Raw genomic sequence first — 25,987 nt, forward strand, 5'->3', positions numbered from 1 at the left:
TGTAAGCAACAAATTGTTGGATCTTCTTTTTTAATCCATTTTGTCAAACGGTGTCTTTTGATGCGTGAATTAAGTCCATTAACATTAAGTGTTAGTACTGATAGGTATGTGGTGATTCCTGCAATTTAGTTATCTTAGTTGTTTGAAGGTTTGATTGTGTGTACCTAACTTGATGTTACTCTCTACTGTCTTGCTTTTTCTTATCCTGTGGTTTGGTGCTGCCTGCCTTTTCATGGTTAAGTTGGGTGTCACTTTCTGTGTGCAGGATCCCTTGCAGAATCTTTTGTAATGGTGGCTTTGTGGTCACATATTGTTTTAGTTTCTGCTTATCATGGAAGACTTTTATTGCTCCATCTATTTTGAATGATAGCTTTGCTGGGTAGAGTATCCTGGGGTTGAAGTTATTTTCATTCAGTGCCCGGAAGATCTCATCCCACGCTCTTCTTGCTTTTAATGTTTCTGTTGAGAAGTCTGCTGTGATTTTGATGGGTTTACCTTTGTATGTTACTTGTTTTTTCTCTCTTGCAGCCTTCAATATTCTTTCCTTAGTTTCTGAACTTGTTGTTTTAATGATGATATGTCGTGGAGTAGTTCTATTTTGATCTGGTCTGTTTGGTGTCCTGGAGGCCTCTTGCATTTGTATGGGAATATCTTTCTCTAGATTTGGGAAATTTTCCGTTATTATTTTGTTGAATATATTACGCATTCCCTTCGCTTGCACCTCTTCTCCTTCTTCGATGCCCATGATTCTCAAGTTTGGTCTTTTGATGGAGTCAGTGAGTTCTTGCATTTTCTTTTCACAGGTCTTGAGTTGTTTAATTAATAGTTCTTCAGTTTTTCCTTTAATTACCATTTCATCTTCAAGTTCTGAGATTCTGTCTTCTGTTTGTTCTATTCTGCTGGATTGGCCTTCCGTTTTGTTTTGCAGTTCTGTTTCGTTCTTTTTTCTGAGGTTTTCCATATCCTGGCTGTTTTCTTCTTTATTGTTGTCTATTTTTGTCCTGAGTTCATTTATCCATTTATTCATTGTGTTCTCTCTTTCACTTTGGTGTTTATACAGTGCTTCTCTGGTTTCCTTTATTTCTTCTTTTGCTTTTTCAAATTCTCTATTTTTATTGTCTTGGAATTTCTTGAGTGTCTCCTGTACATTTTGGTTGACCCTATCCAGTATCATCTCTATAAAATTCTCATTGAGTACTTGTAGTATATCTTCTTTTAAATTATTCTTGTGGGCTTCATTGGGTCCTTTGGCATAGTTTATCTTCATTTTGTTGGAGTCTGGCTCTGAGTTTCTGTTCTCTTCATTCCCCTCTGGTTCCTGTACTAATTTTTTGCTGTGGGGAAACTGGTTTCCTTGTTTTTTCTGTCTTCCTGTCATTGTCCTTGGTGTTGTTACTGTCCCTGTACTGTGTGTAATTAAGTATTTTCTAGCTTGTAATAATAACAATGGTAATATTGAGAACGGAAGAGTGAGCTGAGATGGAAAGCAAGAAGTTAAAGAAAAGGGGAAAACAAATATACAGACAAGAGGGAGAAAGCAGAACAAGGTATCAGACAAGAGAGTTTCAAAGGTATAAACAGGGAGTGTTAGTGTACTAATCGACAGTAAGCTGAACAGACAATAGAGTGACAGAGAGAGGATTGAAAATCAAAGATAAAAAAAATAAAAAATAAGTATATGAAAGTAATATCTATATATAAAAATGAATTAAAATAAAATGGAAAATAGAAAATTAAAAAAAAAAACCAAAAAACTTCCAAGTTTATATACAATGCAATTTCAGTCTTAATAATTTGGATGTCCGTCTCAATCTCCAGTCCTGGAGTTGGTGCCTCAGATGTTGTTCTGTAGTTGTCTCATCAAAGGGGATGCATAAAGTAGAAGAAAACTACACTCACACACACACAGAAGAAAAAAAAAAAAAAGCCCCACCAAGTGTCCCCAGTTCAAATGTAATACAGTTTCAGTAAGTTTTTCGGCTTGCAGGTGTAATTCGGTTGTTCTCTCATCAAAGGTAGGGAGAAAAAGAAAAAAAAGCGTCTGGAGGCAGTTCTGAGAGTGGTATCTGCAACTGTGGCTTGCCTGCCTGCTGCTCTCAGCCTGTAACTGGTGGCGTTATTTATGCAGATCTCTGGGGTGAGCTAGCACTCACCTGGTCCCACAGGCTTTGTTTGCTCAGAGTTCCCCTGTGCCGGGGGCCTCTGCTACAGGCTTTCCCCTTTCCAAGCACTGGGAAAGGTGCCACTGCCCCGCATTGTCAGGCCTGCGTGTTTGTTTACAGTTCACGTGGGAAGTGGGTCTTCCCTCCTCTCACAAGCATCCCCGCTCCTGGTTGCTGGGCGCGCCCCGCTCCCGCCAGAGGCTCTCCGGCCCGCCCGGCTCGTTTATTTACAGTCCCGGGAAGGATTCCCTTCCCCCAATCTTCAGCGCTCAGGGCGCCCCACCCTCTTTCCAGCGTGTCTTAACTGTTCTTATTGCTTAGTACTCAGTTTCTCTTTTTTATTTCCCGGGTGGAGGTCAGTCTGTCCAGGGGGCTGTGCTGCTCTGGCCCAGGCTTGTCTGTGGGGAACCGCAGTACCACGAAGCTCACCTGGTCCGCATCTTCCCAAGCCGTATGGGCGCCGGCCACTGGCGGCCCCGGGGGCCTCCTCGGTTCTCCGTTTAACGTGAAGTGGAGGTTCTCTGCGCCGGCTGGCGATGTGGAGGAGTCAAAGTTATGCCTTTTCTCGGTGATTATGCCTGCAAAGTGTGTCTCCAGCGTCTCTCCAAGGTTTCACTATAGGAGGGTCGCTTTCTGCTTCCTCCCTCTAGCCGCCATCTTGGAATTCTCCCTGCCATACTTTCTTTATCCATGTTAGACACTTAGTCTATTGTTAATAGTGCTGCTGCAAACATAGGTGTCCAATAGGTATATTTTTGAGAGTCACTTTTGACTCTAAGATGGACAAAGTAAAAAAAAAAGGCTCAGGAAAACCTTGTATAACACTTGGACTTGGAAGCTATCTGTCTGGACCTGCAGCATCTTAAATAAAAACCTCTGACTTTCTTGGAAGCCCAATTCACAAGTCCAGTACTAATCCCTGCACCTGAACTTTGCTTTAATTTGGTGGTGCAGAGGATAGAACCCCATGCCTTGTGCATGCTCGGCAAATGCTCTACCACTCAGCCACACCCCCAACCCTGGACCTGAACTCTAAACTGAAACCTGGTACTGTCTGCTATGGGCTGATTCAGTGCCAGCAGGAGGGAATTAAAAGCTAAGAGACTCATGCCAAATTAAAGGCTAGAATAAGATCATTCCATTCAATGAACATACCAAGGTGTCAGATGGCCAGGGAGGGCATCTCACTCCTGTGTTCTCTCTGCCCGGATGGGACTTTTGCCTCCTTTCTGGAATGTTTCACTGTTCTTGACTTAAGACTTTCCTGATTCCTTCAGGGTTGCGGAGATGGAGTTTTTCTCCTGGATCATACACTTTAGAATGTCAGTATGACTATTAAATCCAGCTGTTCTTAAACATAGCTTGATCTTTCCTAGGCTGTTCACTGGATAAATAATCAGTCCATAAAGGGTCAGGAGGTTAGGCAAGCCCATTCAAAAGCCATTGGAAAGTCAGAATGAAACCAGCCCCTGAACATGACATGTCTTTCTGGTTAAGTTATATAAATAAAAGTATTTTTCTATGAAAATACTTTTGTTGCTGGTGTACATGCTTATAATCCCAGTTACTTGGGAGATGGAGGCAGAAGGTGAGCTTGGGCAACTTAGCAAGAGCCTGTTTCAAAATAAAATAAGAAAAGGGCTGTGGCTGTATCTCAGTGGTAGATCATTTGCTTAGCATGTGTGAAGCCCTGGGTTCAATCTCCAGCATGGGAGAAAAAAAAAATAAAGTTCCTCTTGCATACAGCTCTTTCAGATGAAGGTCTAAGTGAGAGAATAGGGGATGAAAAGTTTTGATTACTAAATGTGACACATTGATTTTATAAGAAGGGGGAAAAAACACCCAGACATTGGAAGGAGCTTGGGAAGGTGGTAACAGAGTGGAGGGGAGGAGGGCTTTAATGATTTGGGGCAGTGGGGCAAGATGTAGTTTCACTTTGTAGCCCAGGCTGGACTTGAACTTGCTATGTAGCCCAAGCTAGCTTCAAAGTCATGATACTCCTACTTCAACCTCCTAAGTGCTTGAATTACAGCCTATACCATCATACTCAGCTGACTTTTTTTCTGTTCCTTTCTCCTTCTCCCTCTGCCCCCTGCCCATTTGAAGGGCCTCCTGCTTGCTAGGCAGGTGCTCTATCTACCACTTTAGCAATTCCACCAGCACTGGTTTTTCTTTTTCAGAACTATGCCCAGAGCTTTACCTCTCTTTCTTTCCTTTTCTTTCCTTCCTTCCTGTACTGGGGGTTAGAACTCATGTTTGCTAGGCAGGGACTGCCACTTGATCCACTCCACTAGCCACTTTTTGTGTTGGGTATTTTCAAGATAGGGTCATGTGAACTACGTGCCTGTGCTGGCTTTGAATCTTGATCCTCCTATTCTCTGCCTCCTGAGTAGCTAGGGTTACAGGGGTCATTTTTTTTCTTTCTTTCCTTTTTCTTTTTTCTGTGATGCTAGAGTTTGAAATTGCTGTGGCTTATGGTTGCCATATCATTTTCCCCGTCACATGCTGCCTTTGGATTTAAGTGTCTGGATTTTAGCATTTCCTCCCCTTGGTTCTTCCCTCTTTCTCTTTCTGGCTTAGCTGAGCCATCTTATTTCCCCTACTCTCCAGAGGTATTTGGCTACAGGACAACCCCCTGGCTGATGGCTTCAGAGATTTTTAGAGCTCAGGGGCCCAGACCCAACTACAGGGGCTTAGGGGCATGTGAGTGATGAAGAGATGTAGATAGCCTGGCAATGATGCCTTTAGATACGCGATGAGCTGAAGGAAAGCTGTTAGTGGTTAAGAAAGCAGGCAAGCTCTGACTTTTAACAAAAGAGCCCAAAACAGACATTGGGGAAAAGATGGCCTCTTCAACAAATGGTGCTGAGAAAACTGCATATCCACATGTAGAAGACTGAAACTAGATCCCTGTCTTTCACCTTGTACTAATATCATCTCAAAGTGGGTCAAAGACCTTAATGTAATACCTGAAAGTTGAAAGTACTGCAGAAAAGAATAGGGGAAGCTCTGGAACATATAGGCATAAGCAATGACTTCCTAAATAGAGCCTTAATAGCTCAGCAATTAAGAAAAAGGATTAACAAGTGGGACAGCATCAAATTAAAAAGCTTCTGCACAACAAAAGAAACAGTCACTGGACTGAAGTGACAGCCTACAGAATAGGAGAAAAAAAATCTTTGCTAGCTATTCATCTGATAAGGGACTAACAACCAGAATCTACAAGGAGCTTAAAAAAACTAAACTCCCAAAGACTGAACAACCTGATGAAGAAATAGTCACATGAATTGCATAGACAATTCAAGAGGTTCAAATAGCCAATAAATATATGAAGAAGTGCTCAACTTCCCTGGCCACAAAAAATACAAATCAAAACTACATTAAGATTTCATCTCACTCCAGTTAGACTGGCTCTTCAAGAACACAAACAACAACTGTTGGCAAGAATGTGGAAGGGGAACACTTATACACTGTTGATAGAGATATAAATTAGTGCAACCACTATGGAAAGCAGTATAGAGATTCCTTTTTTAAAAACTAAAAATAGAACTGCCATATGATCCAGTGACACCACTCCTGGGCATATAATCAAAGGAATATTAGTCAGGATATAAAAGAAACACTTGCTCACCCATATTTAATACAGCACTATTCACAATATCCAAGCTATGGAAATAGCCCAGATGCCCTACAACTGATGAATGGATTAAGAAAAGGTGTTATATATACACAATGGAATACTAGTCAGCCATAAAGAAAAATTAAATTATGTCGTTTGCAGGTAAATGGATGGAACTGAAGGACATCCAGTGAACTGAAGTAACCCAGGATCAGGATGACAAAGATCATGTTTTCTCTCATCTGTGGAAACATAAATGTATACACAAAACCAAATATTGTTGCATATACATTTATATATAGAACATGTTTGTAATAGTGGGACTATTCAGTGGGACTCAGGGGAAGAGGGAGAAGAAAAGAGAATGATAGACAACAATATCAAAATAAACATCTGTGTAGGAAGACAGCATAATGAAACACACTGAAAGCTGTTGAATAATATGGGGTAGAAGGGAAAAGGTAAGAGGGAGCAATAAAGGAGATTAATCTGACTAAAGTACAGTATATTCACAGCTGAAATATCACATGAAACCCCTTTGAATGATGAATATGGACTTAAAAATGAAGGACAGGGATAGAAAATGGTGGCTAGGGTACAGAATCAGAATTCCTAAGCTCTGTGACACCAGGAACCTCCCAGAGACTTCAGAGCTACACTTGGGTAATTCTGATTGCTCCTAGCCAAAATAATAACTGCCAGCACATTAGGTGCAGATAAAATTCAAAGTCTGACCCTTAAATAAGACTTTAATTGCATCTACCAGCTGTGAAAATCCCACATGGCACAGACAAAAAAGTGTTTTCAGCATGGGGGGAAAAAAGCCCCCTGTCCCTTTCTTCCTTTTCTTTCTTTCTTTCCTTCCTTCCTTCCTTTCTTTTCCTTCCTTCCTTCCTTTCCTTTCTTTTCCTTCCTTCTTTCTTTCTTTCTTCTTTTTTTCCTTCCTTCCTTCCTTCCTTCCTTTCTTTCCTTCCTCCCTCCCACCCTCCTTCCTTCCTTCTTTCTCTCTTTCTTTTTCCTTCCTTCCTTCCTTTCCTTTCTTTACTTTCTTTCTTTCTTTCTTTCTTTCTTTCTTCCTTCCTTCCCTCCCTCTCTCTCTCTCTTTCTTTCCTTTCCCTTCCTTCCTTCCATTCTTTCCTTTCTTCTTTCTTTCTTTCTTTCTTTCTTTCTTTCTTTCTTTCTCTTTTTCTCTCTACTTCCTTCCTTCCTTTCTTCCTTTCTTGCTTCCTTCCTTTCTTGCTTTCTTTCTTTCTTGCCTCCTTGCTTTCTTTCTTGCTTGCTTGCTTGCTTTCTTTTCTTTCTTTCTTTCTTCCTTCCTTCCTTCCCTCCCTCCCTCTCTTTCTTTCCTTTCCCTTCCTTCCTTCCTTCCATTCTTTCCTTTCTTCTTTCTTTCTTTCTTTCTTTCTTTCTTTCTTTCTTTCTTTCTTTCTTTCTTTCTTTCTTCTCTCTCTCTCTCTCCTTCCTTCCTTCCTTGCTTTCTTTGTTTCTTGCTTCCTTGCTTTCGTGCTTTCTTTTCTTTCTCCTTTTCTTTCTTGCTTTCTTTTCTTTCTTCTCTCTCTCTCTTTCTCCCAATAAGCAGAAAACAGCACCAATCAGAATCAAACTCTACAACATCCTGGATAACTAGCCTGTGGAAAGCCATGCCACACTGAAAAAAAATGGAGCCATTTCTCCCTGCCAGCTGGCTCCAAAGCTGCTTGTGTGAAACTGCAGAATGAACAGGTGAGCATCATACACCACATGCGATTCCCCTACCCACCTCTCAGGAAAGTAATCCAGCGCAGCCCTGGACAGACTGAACCTCCCCCCCCCAGCAAAACTGAAAAACATAAAAAGCGAACTATAATCTAACACCAACAGTGGAGGTGGGGGTGGAAGGCTGAACCTGCCCTGGAGAATGAGGAGTGGGGCAAGGAGCTGAACTCTCAGTGCCAAACTCTCAGTGAACTAACGTGGGTAAACCAGCAAATGCTGAGAGTGGGGACAGGTTGACAAGCCAACACCCCAGAGGAGCTGCCAGCACTCAGCAGAGATCAGGAAAAGCACAAAGGCTGAGAGCAGGGTTGGGGAGATAGGCCAACCTCCCAAAGCAGGGCAGGCAGTGGATCCCAGAGCTGATCTCTGGGACAGAGGGCAGCATTCAAACTGAAATGCCCCACCTTGCTGGGGAGGAGCTGACCAAACAGAGCTGTAGCTGAGGGGCAATGCACCTGCTGCCTGGTCAAGACAACAGTTCTGACCACCCTGCATAAGCTGGCAGTCTTACCTCACTTCACAATTCCAACTAATCTTGTGGACAGAAGGACCAAATACTATACACAAGCCAATCATGTGTTGAGACCACATAAGAGCTTCTGCTTGTATGCCAATATTAGGATTGGACACCTAAGGAATAAGTCCAGAACTTTTACCAAAAGACAACTTTCTGTGGTCCCTGAACCTGCCGTTTTTAATTGTGTTTCTTTTTTCCCCCCTCTCTTTTGCTTTCTTTTTTAAAATTTTCCTTTTTAAAAAATTCCTGTGTTATTAACTTCACCATTACTATTCCCTTATCCTAATTCTTACCTCGTCACTTTCCCTCCTTCTCCTGTGCTACAATCCATTGTTCTTCCTCCTGACTACTCTATCTGCCCCTTCTCATCTACTCTTTCCTCCATCTTCACCTCTTCCTTCTATCCTCCCCCAACCTGTCACCACACTACCCCTCCCTCCTACATACTCACCACCTGCTGACTACCCTACTATACCAACTGTACACAACCTCAGCCCTCTGCAATCCCCGGCACAAGCACCCTCCACTACAACAACAGAAATACACCCAAACATCCACAACAGCAACAAAACCCAGCAGCTCCCATTCCTCTTTCCCCCACCCACCCACTCCTTTTCCCACCTCCCCTTTTTAGTACCACCTTTACCAATTCCCCAAAATCTATAACCAACCTAATAGCCATCACCTGCTCCAACTCACACTGTTTATAGATATTATCATCAAGGAATTTTCTATATAAATATGTAAACAACTGGTCTGGCATTGAACCTGTGAATTTGTTATTGCTAAATTACCCTCCAGGCCAGGGACAGAAAGAGCACATCAACCTAGCTAACAACCAAGTCAGTCACAACACAAAAATTACATCAGGGAAAGAAATCAGGCAATCAAATCCACCAACTAGCCTATCAAGAACATAGTTGCACAGCATCAAGTGGAACCATAGGGGAAGAAGAAGAAAGGATAGAAACCACTCTCCTAAAAAAAATTCAATACAAAATTCAGTGGGAAATGAAGAAAATGGAGACCCAGATCCTGGCCTCAACAACACAATGATAAATGTCACTAAGGAGCCCATTAACATTCACATAAAAACCCTCAAAGAAGAAATCTTGCCAGATATCACTGAGAAATTCATGGAGAAGATACTAGTCATGGCTAACCAGAATGTACAAGATGCACTCAAGAAATTTCAAAAATAAAGAACATGAGATGACACAGAAACAAATAAAGGAACTCAGAGAGGACTTGAACAAACACCAAAGCAAAACAAAGGACACCGTAAAAAGAGAGAGATATGAGTTAAAGATAATAACACAAAATATAAAAGAGGAGTTGAGCGAAAATATGGAAACCCTCAGAAAAAAGAATTGAACAGAAATACTGGAAATAAAAAGTCCCATTAGTCAAACAAAAAACACAGTGGAAGGCTACTTCAGCAGACTAAGATAAATGGAAGACAGAATCTCAGAGCTCAAAGATAAAATAGAAATTAAAGAAAAAACAGAAGAAATCTTAGTCACACAACTCAAGAGCTGTGAAAGGAATATGGAAGAACTCAGAGACTCCATCAGAAGGCCAAACCTGAGAACCATGGGCATTGAAGAAGGAGAAGAGGTGCAAGCTAAAGGGATACATAATATATTCAATAAAATAATAACAGAAAATTTCCCAAATCTCGAGAAAGTTTTGCACATTCAGGTACAGGAAGCCTCCAGGACATCAAACAGACTTGACCAAAACAGAATCTCCCCACAGCATATTATCATTAAAACAATAATCACAGAAAACAGAGAAAGAATATTGAAGGCTGTCAGAGAGAAAAAAACAAATAATGTAGAAAGGAAACCCATCAAAATAACAGCAGATTTCTCAATGGAAACCTTAAAAGCAAGATGGCCATGGAGTGAGGTATTTCAGGCACCAAATGAAAATAACTTCAATCCTGGGATACTCTTTCCAGCAAAACTAATGTTCAAAATTGACAGAGCAATAAAAATCTTCCACAATAAACAGAAACTAAACAATACCATGGCTGCCAAGTCAGCATCACAGAGATTCTACAAGGAATTCTGCACACAGAAGAAAGCAAACAAAACCATGAGGGAATGGGAATTATCAAATCATGGAAGAAGGAAAGACAAGTAATCAGAGTGTAGCACTGATTCGGCTGCACACAATCAAATCCTTAAACAACAAAACCAACTAAATGGCAGGAATCACCACATACCTATCAATATTAACACTGAATGTCAATGGACTCAACTCCCCCATCAAAAGACACCATTTGGCAAACTGGATTAAAAAGGAAGCTCCGACAATCTGTTGTTTACAAGAGACTCATCTTATTGACAGAAATAAACACTGGCTTAGGATGAAAGGCTGGAAGAAGATTTACCAAGCCCAAGCTCCGCCCCAAAACAGGCAGGACTAGCAATACTTATATCAGACAAAGTAGACTTCAAACCTACATTGGTCAAATGAGACAAAGAATGTCACTTCACACTAATAAAAGGGGCAATACATCAAAAGGAAATAACAATTATCAACCTATATGCACCCAAAGTCAGTGCACCCAATTTCATCAAACATACACTAAAAGACTTAAAAGCACATATAGACTCCAACACATTGGTAGTGGGAGACTTAGATACCCCTCTATCACCAATAGACAGGTCATCCCAACAAAGAAAATCCTAGAACTAAGTGACACCATAAACAAATGGACTTAACTGCTTTCTACAAACTATTTCATCCAACAATGGCACAATATACAGTCTTCTCAGTAGTCCATGGAACTCTCTCCAAAGTTGATCATATCTTAGGGCACAAAGCAAGCCTCAGCAAATATAAGAAAATAGAAATAACCCCCTGCATTCTATCTGATCACAATGCACTAAGACTAGAACTCAACAACAAAAACATGCAAATAATTGGAGGCTGAATAACACATTGCTCAACCATCAGTGGGGCATAGAAGAAATAAGGGAGGAAATCAAAATGTTCCTGGACGCTAATGAAAATGAAAACCCCACCTACTAGAACCTATGGGACACAGCAAAGGAAAGTTTATAGCCATGAGTGCATATATTAAAAGGACAGAAATATCTGAAATCAATGACCTAATGCTACATCTGAATTCCTAGAAAAACAAGAACAAGCAAACCCCCAAACAAACAGGAGAGAAATAATGAAAATAAGAGCTGAGATTAATGAAATAGAGACCAAAATACAATATACAGAACCAATATACAGAACCAATGAACCAAAGAGCTAGTTCTTTGAAAAAAATAAGCACGATTGACAAGCCCTTGCAAATCTGGAAAAAATGAGGAGGGAAAAGACCCAAATTAGTAAAATTAGAAAAGAAAAAGGAGAGGTAACAACAAACACCAAGGAAATCCAGGGAATCCCCGGAGACTTTGAGAACCTATATTCCAATAACTTGGAAAATCGTGAAGAAATGGACAAATTTCTAGATATTATGACCATCAAAAACTGATCCAAGAGGATGTTAACCACCTAAACAGATTTATGACATGTAATGAAATTGAAGCAGCAATCAAGAGTCTCCCAAAAAAGAAAAGTCCAGGACCTGATGGATTCTCTGCTGAATTCTATCAGACCTTTAAAGAAGACCAATACCAACCCTCCTTAAACTTTCCCATGAAATAGAAAGGGAAGGAACACTGCCTAACTCATTCTAGGAAGCCAGCATTACACTCATCCCCAAACCGGACAAGGACACATCCAAAAAGGAGAACTAAAGGCGAATCTCCTGAATGAACATCAATGCAAAAATCCTCAATTAAAATAATGGTAAACTGAATCCAACAACATATCAAAAGATCATTCTTCATGACCAAGACAGCTTCATCCCAAGGATGCAGGGATGGTTCAACATACGCAGATCAATAAATGTAATACATCACATTAATAGCAGCAAAGACAAAAACCACTTGATTAACTTAATAGACATAAGAAAAGCCTTTGATAAGATTCAACACCACTTCATGATAAAAGCTTTCAGAAAACTAAGAGTAGAAGGATTTTACCTCAACATTATAGAGGATATATATATGACAACCCTATAGCCAACATCATACTTGATGGGGAAAAACTGACACCATTTCCTCTAAAGTCAGGAGCAAGCATGGATACCCACTCTTCCCACTCCTATTCAATATAATCCAGGAATTCCTAGCCAGAGCAATAAGGCAAGAAGAAGGAATAAAAGGAATTCAAATAGGAAAAGAAATAGTCAACGTATTTCTATTTGCAGATGACATGATCCTATACCTCAAAGATCCAACAAACTCTACCCCAAAACTCCTAGACACCATAAATAGCTTCAGCAATGTAGCAGGATACAAAATCAACTTACAAAAATCAGTAGCCATTCTATACACCAACAATGAACAAACTGAGAAAGAATATAGGAAAACAATTCCATTTGCAATAGCCTCAAAAAAACCACACAAATACCTAGGAGTAAACTTAACAAAGGATGTGAATGACCTCTACAAGGAGAATTACAAACCCCTGAAGAAAGAGATGGAGGAAGACTACACAAGATGGAAAGCTCTCCCGTGCTCATGGATTAGCAGAATCAATATAGTAAAAATGTCTATACTACCAAAAGCAATCTGCATGTTCAACACACTTCCAATCAAAATCCCAATGACATTCATCAAATTTACCCTAAATTCACTTGGAAACACTGTTACAAGACAGAATGAGGCACGACCACCCAAGAAAGACTTTAAGGGAGAGCCTTTATTAGCCAGCTGGCGACTGCTCTGACCAACAGGTCGCTGGTATCCAGAGCCGCAGCCTTCTATCTATTAGGAGTATTTATAAAGGCAAAAACCACGTCCTGTTTGACAACTGTTGCGAAGCAAGGTAGCCCAGGTACAGCAGTGAAACAATGGCTGTTAGCTATAAGCATGAGTGAACACGATCAACACAACCGTTTATCCCCATCCTGCTTTGGTTCCTTGTCTTTTCCTCATTTCTATGGGAACCAGAGCTTTTATGAACCCCCTTCAGCTTTAGAGCTAAAATGGCACCTGATGAATGGCTTCCCTCGGGCTGAGTCTTTTAACCATTTCAATACAAAAGACCGAGAATAGCCAAGGCAATTCTGAGCAAAAAGAGCAATGCTGGAGGTATCACAGTACCTGACTCCAAACTATATTACACAGCCATAGCAATAAAAACAGCATGGTACTGGCACAAAAATAGATGCGAAGACCAGTGGAACACAATAGAGGACCCAAATATGAATCCACACAGCTACACCCACCTTATTTTTGAGGAAGATGCCAAAAACATGGAGAAATGACAGCCCCTTCAACAAATATTGCTGGGAAAAGTGGCTATCTGCCTGTAGAAAACTGAAACTAGATCCATGCCTGTCACCCTGTACTAGTATAAATTCAAAGTGGATTAAGAACCTTAATATTAGATCTTACGAAACCTTGCAGTTAGTCCACAAAATAGGAGGGAATACCCTGGAAGCAGTAGGTATAGGCAAGGATTCCCTCAGTAGAACTCCAGCAGCTCAGCAACTAAGAGAAAGGATGGATAAATGGGACTACATGAAATTAAAAAGCTTCTGCACAACAATAGAAATGATCTCCAAACTGAAGAGACCACTCACAGAGTGGGAGAAAATATTTGTTAGCTGTACATCAGACAAAGCACTGATAACAAGAATATACAGGGAACTCAAAAAACTAAACTCCCCCAAAATCAATGAACCAATAAACAAGTGGGCAACTGAACTAACAGAACTTTTTCAAAAGAAGAAATCCAAATGGCAAAAAGAACACATAAAAAAATATTCACCATCTCTGGCCATAAGGTAACTGTGAATCGAAACCGCACTAAGATTCCACCTCACTCCTGTTAGAACAGCTAACATCAAGAACACCGTCAACAAATATTGGCAAGGATGCAGGAAAAAGGAACCCTCATACACTGCTGGTGGGAATGTAAGCTAGTACAACCACTTTGGAAAACAATATGGAGGCTTCTTAAAAAACTAAACATAGATCTGCATATGATCCAGCAATCCCACTCCTAGAGATATACCTGAAGGAATGTGGCTTGGGTTACTACAAAGGGATCTGCACACCCATGTTTATTTACTTTTTAATTTTTTAATTTTTATTTTATTCATATGTGCATACAACGTTTGGGTCATTTCTCCCCCCTTCCCCCCGTCCCCTCCTTTACTCCCCCCCCCTGTCCCCTCCCTCTTTCCCCCTACCCCCTCGCTACCGGGCAGAAACCACCTTGCCCTTATCTCTAATTTTGTCGAAGAGAGAGTATAAACAATAATAGGAAGGAACAAGGGTTTTTGCTAGTTGAGACAAGGATAGCTATACAGGGAGTTGACTCACATTGATTTCCTGTGCGTGTGTGTTACCTTCTAAGTTAATTCTTCTTGAACTAACCTTTTCTCTAGTTCCTGGTCCCCCTCTCCTATTGGCCTCAGTTGCTTTAAAGTATCTGCTTTAGTTTCTCTGCATCGAGGGCAACAAATGCTATCTAGTTTTTGAGGTGTCTTACCTATCCTCAAACCTTCCTGTGTGCTCTCACTTTTATCATGTGCTCAAAGTCCAATCCCCTCGTTCTGTTTGCCCTTGATCTAATGTCCACATATGAGGGAGAACATATGATTTTTGGTCTTTTGGGCCAGGCTAACCTCACTCAGAATGATGTTCTCCAATTCCATCCATTTACCAGCGAATGATAACATTTCGTTGTTCTTCATGGCTGCATAAAATTCCATTGTATATAAATACCACATTTTCTTGATCCATTCATCAGTGGTGGGGCATCTTGGCTGTTTCCATAACTTGGCTATTGTGAATAGTGCCGCACACCCATGTTTATTGCAGCACTATTCACAATAGCCAAGCTAGGGAAACAGCCAAGATGCCCCATGAATGGATTACCGATGAATGGATGAAGAAAATGTGGTATTTATACACGACGGAATGTTATTCAGATAAATGAAATTTTATCATTCGCAAGTAAATAGATGGAACTGGAGAACATCATCTTAAGCAATGTTAGCCAGGTTCAGAAGGCCAAAAATTGCATGTTCTCCTCATATGCGGAATATAGACCTAAAACAAATGCAGTAATATTATTGGACATGGGTCACACACTAAGGGGAGAACACGCATGGGAGGAATAGGGAAAGGGAAGGAAACCTAAAACTTGAATGTCATTGATCTGCTCACTGTAGAGGAGCAAATAATCTTAAACTGACAGAGGCCACTATGGGAAGATGACCAGGAAGTAGTGAGGAGGTCTGGTAGAGATGAACCAATGTGGGTTGTAATACACTTGTGCATGGAGGCAATGCTAGGAATCTCTCTGTGGCTATCTTTATCTCAAACTAGCAAAAACACCTTCTTTCTTATTTATCTCCTATGTTTTCTCTTCTACAAAATCGGAGAAAAAGACGGCAGAACAGGTTCTGCCTAGAAGCAGGGGTGTGGGAGGGGTGGGAGTGTGTGGCACAAACAATGTATACACATGTAAGTCAATGTAAGTAAAAAGGATAAAAATAAAAGATAGAAAAAGTAAATGAAGCCTGTCAGGGGAATAAAAAAAAAAAACAAAAAAAACAATTACAGGATTGTAAAACAGGTCCTGTAAGGCAGTGGGTACTTGTGGGATGGGGCAGGAATGTAGTTGATGTACTTTATATACGTATGTGAAATCGAACAATGAAACTTGTTGCAATGGTTTTAAGTAGGGGAGAGGAAATGAGGGAAAGAAATGGTGGGGGCAAACCTAACCAGGGTAAATTGAAAGCTTAACCAGAAATGTCACAATCAATCCCCTTGTTCAACAAATATATGCTAATAAAAATGCTTTTAAAGAAAAAAAGAGGAGGCAAGGACAAGGAAGAGGTTTTTGTCAAGATTCAAAAAGGGTTTTTTCAGGGAGGCAGAAGTCAAAGGTTGGGGAGAGAGGAGCCGAACAGCTAAGTTAGATCTTTTGCTTGCCGTCCAAGGCCAAGGGCAAAGCACAAACTGGCACCTGAGCCTGGAGAAGGCCTGGGTCATCATGGATGGAGGCCAGGGGATGGAGGTCCATCCATTCATGAGCCAAGTCTAACCCTGTGAATGGGAGGGGCGCTGGGTCCAGAGGAAGCCTGTTCATTGGAACCTGCGACCAATAAGATCAGGGCACTCTTCTGGGGCCCAGCCAGGTGAAAGGGCTCTTTCATCTCCTTTCACAGATAAAAACTTCTTAGACCATTTGCCCTTCCAAATTTCCTCCACACCAGCCAAACTCTCAGTCCCCCAGGGTTTTGGAAGCTTTCTTGCGTCTGTCAGAATTCTTTTTTCACAGAAACTCGATGCCAACTGGTTTAAGTAAAAAGGGGGATTTCCCTCCAAACTAGTGCAGTGGGGGTGGGGAAGAAAAGAGGGGCGGCTTAAGGGAGCTGCAGTCAGAACCACTGTCCTCTCTGCCTCAGCTTCTCCCTCTCACATCAGCATGCTGTGTGTACTCGGCAAATGTAACCACAGGCCACCCTAAGTAAGTCACCCTAAGGTAGTCCCAAAAGGACTACCTATCTCTTTCCTGAATTCCAACTTCAAAACTCACAGGGAGGCCAGATAGGGTGGGGCTCACCTGGAGTCCCAGATACAGGCTGAGGCAAAAGCGGGAAGCTGAGGCAGGGAGGATGGCTTGAGCCCACCAAGTGGAGACCATCCTGGGCAACATGGCAAGAACAGCCTCAAGAACAAATTACACTCCGAGGAAAGCATACTGATTCCCGGGATGGGTGTCACTGGCCACAGGACTTTGAAAGATTGAGGTAAAGTCAGCGCCCAGCTTTGGATCATCACTGTGGCCCTGGGAAGACGACAGGATGGGGTGAGGGGATTGAAAGCCAGCCCTTCAGACGTGGCTCCCCTCCCCGCCAGGTGTCCCCAGTCCGCCCACCGAGGACCCCTGCGGCGGAGAAGAAGAGCAATCTCTGGCTGGGCAGACCAAGGGGAAGCTGGAACCCATCACTGCCCATCCAAGGGTTTGGGCGGGGCCGGGGGCGGGGCTGGGGACAGGGCGCGCTTCTATTAGCTGTGGTTTTAGGGGGCGGGGCGGGGCCCTTGTTTGGCAGTGCTGCCCAGTGCAGCTGCAGGGGAACAGGGCGCTAACTGCTCTTTGGTTTCCACTATCCCTGAGCCCTCGCCATGGGCGCGCCGTCTACATCTTCGCCAAGAAGAACGGTATTCCCTTCCGGCTGCACATGCTGGAGATACTCAGATGTGAGCCTGACCGGATTGCCCATGTGTCCACAGACTCCATGCATCCACCCACTCCTAAACCCGCTCCTCCCCTAGCGTCCCAACCCCAGGCGGGCACAGCTCCCTCGTCTCCTCCCGTAGTGCTGTCCAGCAAAGAATGCCCTCTTGGATAATTATAATTTGCGGGGAGAAAGTAACCGATTTTCAGAGTTCCTGTGTTGAAATTAAACACACACACATACACATTAAAAAAAAGTTACTTGAACCTTGGGGAAGACTGCCTGGAAGCCCTGAATCACCTACTGTTTGGGCCACTCCCAGTCCATCCAGGTCCTGGGTAAGCCTCAGCCCGGTTCTGGGAGTAGGAGTCTGGCCGGCGAAGAGAGAGGGAGGGCAGAAAGTTGCGGCTTGTGTCCTGCACACATTTGGGGTTTTTTACCTCTTCCTCCTCAGGACAACATATGATCAAGGAGTTCACCCAGGTTAATAGCCTACAGAAGGTGCCTGCTCTCAAAGATGGAGACTTCCTCTTGTCTGAAAGGTGCCCTCCCTCCCTTCTAAACCCGAAATCTACCTGGCCTCCTCCGTCCTTCCTCCTGCGGACCACTTGCACACCTGTGAGGCAGTGAGCGGCAAGGTGGAGTTCATAGGGGAAAGAAGACAGCCTGGGACTGAGTCTAGTATGTCCTTCTCCCTCTCTTGTCTTAACCTCCTCTGCTGGACCCCTGAACTTCTCCACCCTCAAGTTGAGGAGTATTGAAAGAGAGGACAAAGGGACACTGGTCTAGTGTTGGATAGAGAGTAGTTTCAACAAATGGAAGCTGGATGTCTCACATGTCCACCATCCCAAGCTGCCTAGGCTAGACCAGGAGGCCAATGAAGGGCATGAGGACACAGAGGCATCTAGTGAATACTCCCACCAGGTAGGGAGAAGGCAAAAAGTCAGTTAGATGTCCATAGAAACGATGGCTGGGGGATCTGTGTGAGGAAATCTGAGGACATGCTCCCCTCTTGAGCATCCAATGTATCCCTACCCCACACAAGGTTCCAGGAGCCCAGGGAGCTGTGTGGCCTTGGACAAGTCACTTAACTATTCTGAGCTTTAACTTCCTCATATACAAAAAGTATAACAAGGGTCTCTACCTCCTAGGGCAGCTGCTGGAGTATGTTTTTTTTTTAATTTTTATTTTTTTATTATTCATATGTGTATACAATGCTTGGGTCATTACTCCCCCATGCCTCCACCCCTTCCCTTACCACCCACTCCACCCCCTCCCTCTCCCCCCCACCCCCTCCATACCTGGCAGAAACTATTTTGCCCTTATTTCTAATTTTGTTGAAGAGAGTACAAGCAATAATAGGAAGGAACAAAGGTTTTTGCTAGTTGAGATAAGGATAGCTATACAGGGCATTGACTCATATTGATTTCCTGTGCGTGGGTGTTACCTTCTAGGTTAATTCTTTTTTATCTAACCTTTTCACTAGTTCCTGGTCCCCTTCTCCTATTGGCCTCAGTTGCTTTTAAGGTGCTTTAGTTTCTCTGCATTAAGGGCAACAAATGCTAGCTAATTTTTTAGGTGTCTTACCTATCCTCGCCCCTCCCTTGTGCGCTCTCACTTTTATCTTGTGATCAAAGTCCAATTCCCTTGTTGTGTTTGGCCTTGATCTAATGTCCACATATGAGGGAGAACATACGATTTTTGGTCTTTTGGGCCAGGCTAACATCACTCAGAATGATGTTCTCCAATTCAACCCATTTACCAGCGAATGATGACATTTCATTCTTCTTCATGGCTGCATAAAATTCCATTGTGTATAGATACCACATTTTCTTAATCCATTCGTCAGTGCTGGGGCATCTTGGCTGTTTCCATAACATGGCTATTGTGAATAGTGCCGCAATAAACATGGGTGTGCAGGTGCCTCTGGAGTAACCTGTGTTACAGCCTTTTGTGTATATCCCCAAGAGTGGTATTGCTGGATCATTTGGTAGATCAATGTTTAGCTTTTTAAGTAGCCTCCAAATTTTTTTCCAGAGTGGTTGTACTAGTTTACATTCCCACCAACAGTGTAAGAGGGTTCCTTTTTCCCCCGCATCCTCGCCAACACCTGTTGTTGGTGGTGTTGGTGATGATGGCTATTCTAACAGGGGTGAGGTGGAATCTTAGTGTGGTTTTAATTTGCATTTCCTTTATTGCTAGAGATGGTGAGCATTTTTCATGTGTTTTGGGGCATTAGAATTTCTTCTTTTGAGAAAGTTCTGTTTAGTTCACTTGCCCATTTCTTTTTTTTTATCTTTTTTTTTCTTTTATTATTCATATGTGCTTGCAAGGCTTGGTTCATTTCTCCCCCCTGCCCCTACACCCTCCCTTAACACCCACTCCACCCCCTCCCTCTCCTCCCCCTTCAATACCCAGCAGAAACTATTTTGCCCTTATTTCTAATTTTGTTGTAGAGAGAGTATAAGCAATAATAGGAAGGAACAAGGGTTTTTGCTGGTTGAGATAAGGATAGCTATACAGGGCATTGACTCACATTGATTTCCTGTGCGTGGGTGTTACCTTCTAGGTTAATTCTTTTTGATCTAACCTTTTCTCTAGTTTCTGGTCCCCTTCTCCTATTGGCCTCAGTTGCTTTAAGGTATCTGCTTTAGTTTCTCTGCGTTAAGGGCAACAAATGCTAGCTAGTTTTTTAGGTGTCTTACCTATCCTCACCCCTCCCTTGTGTGCTCTTGCTTTTATCATGTGCTCATAGTCCAATCCCCTTGTTGTGTTTGCCCTTGATCTAATGTCCACATATGAGGGAGAACATACGATTTTTGGTTTTTTGAGCCAGGCTAACCTCACTCAGAATGATGTTCTCCACTTCCATCCATTTACCAGCGAATGATAACATTTCATTCTTCTTCACGGCTGAGTCAAATTCCATTGTGTATAGATACCACATTTTCTTAATCCATTCGTCAGTGCTGGGGCATCTTGGCTGTTTCCATAACTTGGCTATTGTGAATAGTGCCGCAATAATCATGGATGTGCAGGTGCCTCTGGAGTAACAGTCTTTTGGGTATATCCCCAAGAGTGGTATTGCTGGATCAAATGGTAGATCGATGTCCAGCTTTTTAAGTAGCCTCCAAATTTTTTTCCAGAGTGGTTGTACTAGTCTACATTCCCACCAACAGTGTAAGAGGGTTCCTTTTTCCCCGCATCCTCGCCAATACCTGTTGTTGGTGGTGTTGCTGATGATGGCTATTCTAACAGGGGTGAGGTGGAATCTTAGCGTGGTTTTAATTTGCATTTCCTTTATTGCTAGAGATGGTGAGCATTTTTTCATGTGTTTTCTGGCCATTTGAATTTCTTCTTTTGAGAAAGTTCTGTTTAGTTCACTTGCCCATTTCTTTATTGGTTCATTAGTTTTGGGAGAATTTAGTTTTTTAAGTTCCCTATATATTCTGGTTATCAGTCCTTTGTCTGATGTGTAGCTGGCAAATATTTTCTCCCACTCTGTGAGTGTTCTCTTCAATTTAGAGACCATTTCTTTTGATGAGCAGAAGCTTTTTAGTTTTATGAAGTCCCATTTATCTATGCTATCTCTTAGATGCTGTGCTGCTGGGGTTCCATTGAGAAAGTTCTTATCTATATCTACTAACTCCAGAGTATTTCCTACTCTTAGAGTTTGTGGTCTGATATTAAGATCCTTGATCCATTTTGAGTTAATCTTGGTATAGGGTGATATACATGGATCTAGTTTCAGTTTTTTGCAGACTGCTAACCAGGTTTTCCAGCAGTTTTTGTTGAAGAGGCTGCTTTTTCTCCATTGTATATTTTTAGCACCTTTGTCAAAGACAAGTTGGTTATAGTTGTGTGGCTTCATATCTGGGTCCTCTATTCTGTTCCACTGGTCTTCATGTCTGTTTTTGTGCCAGTACCATGCTGTTTTTATCGTTATTGCTTTGTAATATAGTTTGAAGTCAGGTATTGTGATACCTCCTGCATTGTTCTTTTGACTGAGTATTGCCTTGGCTATTCGTGGCCTCTTGTGTTTCCATATAATTTCACAGTAGATTTTTCAATCTCTTTAATGAATGTCATTGGAATTTTGATGGGAATTGCATTAAACATGTAGATTACTTTGGAGAGTATCGACATTTTTACTATGTTGATTCTACCAATCCATGAGCATGGGAGATCTCTCCACTTTCTATAGTCTTCCTCAATCTCTTTCTTCAGAAGTGTATAGTTTTCCTTGTAGAGGTCTTTCACATCTTTTGTTAGGTTTACACCTAGGTATTTGATTTTTTTTGAGGCTACTGTAAATGGAATTGTTTTCATATATTCTTTTTCAGTTTGTTCACTATTAGTGTATAGAAATGCTAATGATTTTTCTGTGTTGATTTTATATCCTGTTACCTTGCTGTAGCTATTGATGGTGTCTAGAAGCTTCTGAGTAGAGTTTTTTGGGTCTTTAAGGTATAGGATCATGTCGTCTGTAAATAGGGATATTTTGACAGTTTCTTTACCTATTTGTATTGCTTTTATTCCTTCTTCTTGCCTAATTGCTCTGGCTAGGAATTCCAGTACTATGTTGAATAGGAGTGGAGATAGTGGGTATCCTTGTCTGGTTCCTGATTTTAGAGGGAATGGTTTCAGTTTTTCTCCGTTAAGTATAATGCTGGCTGTAGTTTTGTCATATATAGCTTTTATATTGTTGAGGTACTTTCCTTCTATTCCTAGTTTTCTTAGAGCTTTTATCATGAAATGGTGTTGGATCTTATCAAAGGCTTTTTCTGCATCTATTGAGATGATCAAGTGGTTTTTGTCTTTGCTTCTGTTAATGTGGTTTATGACGTTTATTGATTTTCGTATGTTGAACCACCCCTGCATTCCTGGGATGAAGCCTACTTGGTCGTGGTGAATAATCTTTTTGATGTGTTGTTGAATTCAGTTTGCCATTATTTTGTTGAGGATTTTTGCATCAATATTCATTAAGGAGATTGGCCTATAGTTCTCTTTTTGGAGGTGTCTTTGCCTGGTTTTGGAATAAGTGTAATTCTGGCTTCATAAAATGTGTTTGGCAGTTTTCCTTCCCTTTCTATTTCATGGAACAGTTTAAGGAGGGTTGGTATCAGTTCTTCTTTAAAGGTCTGGTAGAATTCAGCAGAGAATCCGTCAGGTCCTGGACTTTTCTTTTTGGGGAGACTTTTGATTGCTGCTTCAATTTCATTTTGTGTTATAGATCTATTCAGGTGTTTAATTTCCTCTTGGTTCAGTTTTGGATGATCATATGTTTCTAGAAATCTGTCCATTTCTTTAAGATTTTCAATTTTATTTGAATCCAGGTTCTCAAGGTAGTCTCTGATGATTTCCTGGACTTCCATGGTGTTTGTTGTTATTTCCCCTTTTGCATTCCTGATTCTACTAATTTGGGTTTTTTCTCTCCTCATTTTAGTAAGGTTTGCCAGGGGTCTGTCGATCTTATTTTTTCAAAGAACCAACTTTTTGTTTCATTAATTCTTTGTATGGTTTTTTTGGTTTCTATTTAGTTGATTTCAGCTCTTCTTTTTATTATTTCTCTCCTTCTATTTGTTTTGGGATTTGCTTGTTCTTGTTTTTCTAAGAGTTTGAGATGTATCATTAGGTCATTGATTTGGGATCTTTCAGTCTTTTTAATATATGCACTCATGGCTATAAACTTTCCTCTCAGGACTGCCTTTGCTGTGTCCCATAGGTTCCGGTAGGTTGTGTTTTCATTTTCATTGACTTCCAGGAACTTTTTAATTTCCTCTTTTATTTCATCAATGATCCATCATTCATTAAGTAATGAGTTATTTAGTTTCCAGCTGTTTGCATGTTTTTTGTCTTTACTTTTGTTGTTGAGTTCTAGTTTTATTGCATTGTGATCAGATAGTATGCACGGTATAATTTCTATTTTCTTATATTTGCTGAGGCTTGCTTTGTGCGCTAGGATATGATCTATTTTGGAGAAGGTTCCATGGGCTGCTGAGAAGAATGTATATTGTGTGGAAGTTGGATGAAATGTTCTGTAGACATCGAGTAGGTCCAGTTGATCTATGGTATATTTTAGATCTTGAATTTCTTTATTGATTTTTTGTTTGGATGACCTATCTATTGATGATAATGGGATGTTAAAGTCTCCCACAATCACTGTGTTGGAGTTCATATAGCTTCTAGATCCTTCAGGGTATGTTTGATGAAATTGGGTGCGTTGACATTGGGTGCATATAGGTTGATAATTATTATTTCCTTTTGGTCTATTTCCCCTTTGATTAGTATGGAATGTCCTTCTTTATCTTGTTTGATCAATGTAGGTTTGAAATCTACTTTGTCAGAGATAAGTATTGCTACTCCTGCCTGTTTTTGGGGGCCACTGGCTTCGTACATCTTCTTCCAGCCTTTCATCCTAGCCTATGCTTATTTCTATCGGTGAGATGGGTCTCCCGTAAGCAACAAATTGTTGGATCTTCCTTTTTAATCCATTTCGTCAAACTGTGCCTTTTGATGGGTGAATTAAGCCCGTTAACATTAAGTGTTAGTACTGATAAGTATGTGGTGATTCCTGAGAATAGGGGTTGAGGCTAGAGCAGTGTCCATCATATGCAAGACACCCACTGGGACATGGGAGTGTCTGGGAGCCAGTGTCCTTACAAATACTCCTGCCCACTCCGTTCCCAGCATGACCATCCTGAGTTACCTGAGCCGTAAGTACCAAGTGGCAAACCACTGGTATCCAGCTGACCTGTAGGCTCATGCTCAAGTGCATAAGTATCTGAGATGGCATGCTGACAATATCTGTGGCATCTTTGGTGTGCCTCTGTGGACCCTGGTTAGTCGAGTCATCTAGGAAAGGGTTTGACTCTCAGGGACCTAGAAAGAGGTGAAGGTACAGACTGAACCCATCCTCTGCCACCATCAGGTGGGAGCAACAACCATTGAGACCCAGGTGGAATGCAACTGGACCGTATGGATTGATTTCTGTGGCAGCTGGAGGACATGTTCCTGGAAGACAGGGCCTTCCTTGGTGGCCAAAAGGTGACGCTGGCTGATCTCATGTCTCTGGAGGAACTCATGCAGGTATGAGATCATCTGGTGGAGTGGTGGTTGTGGTGACACACCTCCTGTACCCCCCTCCATAAGTAACAGAAACACTAAGGGCTGTGGAAAGGCAGGAATATCCAGAATCCAGAGTAAGTCTCTGACTAAACTGGGACCAGAGCCTGACCTTTTGCTTCCCACCTGGGTGTGGGATCTCATCCACCTGTTGCCAGGTCCTGAAGCTGGTCACACTGCCCTGGGCCTCATGTAGGGTTTAGGGAGGGGCCATGACCCTGATACCCATGCAAGCTCCCAGAATTAGTGCCTCAGTAGCTCCACAACTTTCCTGTCCTTGTCTTCCAGCTTGTGGCTGTTGGGTATGACTTGTTTGAGGGACGGCCACGATTGGCAGCATGGTGTAAGGGAGTGGAGATTTTCCTGGGAGCTCAGCTGTGGCCGGAGACCCTGACCCCATCTTCAGCATCCTTGAACAAGCAGCCAAAAGAGCATTATCAGTGCCCCCGCCAGAAATCCATCTGAGAATGCTGCTTTGTATTGCTCGAATCCCCTGAATGGTCTGATTAGCAATAAGAATTCATTGTTTCTTTCTGTTCTTTCAACCTTTTTCATCTTGCCCCAGTCCCTTGTCTCTGACTCTGGGAGGCGCTCTGCACAGGTGAAACACCAGGTTACCCTTGACGGTGCTCCTCAGGTGCAGCATACATAGCCAATAGGAGACTAAAGTCTACAATACGTAAAGAGCTCTTAAAATCAATAACATGAAGGAAAAATTAATTTAAAACTGGCAAACACCATCTGTGTTTTAAATATAATAAAGATCCTGAACATTTTGAATAAGGAACCAAGAGTTATTAGTTTTATTACACTGTTCTAATTAATGAATGGGGTAAAATTACCCCAGTAAACCTTATGATTAATCAAAGAAATCTCACAGATAACAAGTTCATAAAACATTATTACCAACACAACAAAATGATTAGTTAATGACTAATTAGAACTGTAAACTAAGCCAGGTGCTTGTGACTTGTACCTGTAATCCTAGCTACTTGGGAGGGCTGAGGTTGAGAGGATTACAGTTCAAAGCCAGCCTGGGCAAATAGTTTGCAAGACCAAACTTAACCAAAATAACCAGAGCAAAATGAACTGGAAGTGTGGCTCAAGTGGTAGAGTACCTGATTTGCAAGCATGAAGCCCTGAGTTGAAACCTCAGTCCCACCAAAAGAAGGAGGAGGAAGAGGATAAGAATAATTGCAAACCATTAAAGTATATAGATGATGTTTCACAGAACATAGTAACTGTCTTTGAAGTCTAACGAACTTAAAAGATTTCTTTCTAAAAGCACTCCTTCTTTCTTTTTTTTAAATTTTTTTTCATTCATATGGGCATACAATGCTTGGGTCATTTCTCCCCCCTTCCCCCACCCCTTCCCTTACCCCCCCACCCCCTCAATACCCAGCAGAAACGATTTTGCCCTTATCTCTAATTTTGTTGTAGAGAGAGTATAAGCAATAATAGGAAGGACCAAGGGTTTTTGCTGGTTGAGATAAGGATAGCTATACAGGGCGTTGACTCACATTGATTTC

The 25,987-nt window shown here is 41.8% G+C and overlaps 1 pseudogene; it reads left to right on the top strand.

Moving 5' to 3' along the window:
* LOC109699633 (glutathione S-transferase theta-2-like) overlaps positions 1 to 24,955 on the top strand; it is a 74,982-nt pseudogene extending 50,027 nt beyond the window's left edge.
* The last annotated feature ends 1,032 nt before the right edge of the window (positions 24,956 to 25,987 follow it).

The sequence above is a fragment of the Castor canadensis genome, chromosome 18 (assembly GCF_047511655.1).
Source record: "Castor canadensis chromosome 18, mCasCan1.hap1v2, whole genome shotgun sequence".
Taxonomy (NCBI): Eukaryota; Metazoa; Chordata; class Mammalia; order Rodentia; family Castoridae; genus Castor; species Castor canadensis.